This window comes from Sphaeramia orbicularis, chromosome 22, assembly GCF_902148855.1.
Source record: "Sphaeramia orbicularis chromosome 22, fSphaOr1.1, whole genome shotgun sequence".
Classification (NCBI taxonomy): Eukaryota; Metazoa; Chordata; class Actinopteri; order Kurtiformes; family Apogonidae; genus Sphaeramia; species Sphaeramia orbicularis.
In genome coordinates, this window is record NC_043978.1 from 44,945,238 (window position 1) to 44,946,512 (window position 1,275).

The 1,275-nt window shown below is 40.9% G+C and overlaps 1 non-coding gene across 1 annotated transcript; it reads right to left on the bottom strand.

Moving 5' to 3' along the window:
* Window positions 1-487: 487 nt before the first annotated feature.
* trnat-ugu (transfer RNA threonine (anticodon UGU)) lies at window positions 488-560 on the bottom strand. Its single transcript has one exon. It is a non-coding gene; the product is annotated as a tRNA-Thr (tRNA).
* Window positions 561-1,275: the final 715 nt, after the last annotated feature.

A 1,275-nucleotide genomic window follows, 5' to 3' on the forward strand; every position in this document is an offset into this window, starting at 1 on the left:
TGATAATAAATTAATTTAAGCACCAAAAAAATCTCAAGATCCCCTTGGGAGCTGAAAGATCCGGCTCTTTTTAGTGAGCCGTGCCAAAAGAGCCGGTTCTCTAAAAAGAGCCGATATTCCCATCACTATTTCATAAACGCAGGCTCTTCTAAAACAGGTGGAAAAAGTACAGCCATCTTGATTGGAGTATCAGCCCTGTCCATCACAGTGGCAGGCGGGATTAAAGGTGAAAAAAAAGGCACCAATCATAGACCAGGGTTCGAACAGACTCATTTGCATATGAAAACCAAAATCGTCAGTAGCAAATAACCCGACTCTGTCAACAGCGTTTCTACACGAAAAGGCCATATGTCACAACTATCTCCCTTTCTGCAGCGACAATAATATCTTACAGAACCAACTGCTAGTGAGGGCGGACCGAAAACTATTTTCGCTAAGGGTCAGTAGCAGTGAAAAGAACGGGTAGTAACGATGAAAAAACGGAACCAGGCCCCAGCGAGGATCGAACTCGCGACCCCTGGTTTACAAGACCAGTGCTCTAACCACTGAGCTATGGAGCCACACACTGACGACGGAAGCAAATTGTCACTCTTTGTAAAACCTTTTTCTGTGTTCTGCTGGGTGTTGGCATGTCTGTAACCAAACTAAAACACCCAGCTAAACCACACGACAGCCAGCAATATGGCAATAAAGACATAGCTCTGTAGGCTACAAGTGCAGCAGCTAGACAAGTTATTCTCTTGCAGAATGTGTGGCAAACTAAATATGTAATACTACTAAATATGACTTATATTAAACTAATCCTGTGGGTCGAAGGCATGCAGTAGCAACCACTTAAGCTTACGACACTATCACAGTGGTTCTCAAAGTTTTTTTTTAAAATTATTATTATAGCGGAGTACCCCCGGAAACACACTTTTTAGCCAAGTACTCCCAACTCTCGCTTCAGCATTTTTGACTGAAAAAAATTAAGCAAAATTTGTTCCTGTGCCAAAGGTGTCTGTTTACATTTTCAAAAGTTTGTAAACACACTACATATATTAAACTGTAATATATAAAAAAAAAATATTGCTGGCCAGCGATTAAAAGTTTAAATCGTAATTAATCGCGTGGATTTCTGTGATTAATCACGATTAATCACATAGTGATATGGGGGGGGGGGGGTTGCCGGCATCAACAGCGTGTATTGGCTTTAAGTGATATTTCAGACTTGAAGTACTCCGGTGATAAAAAATAATTCCACATTGCAGTGCTTACAAACAACTGTGTCCTTCT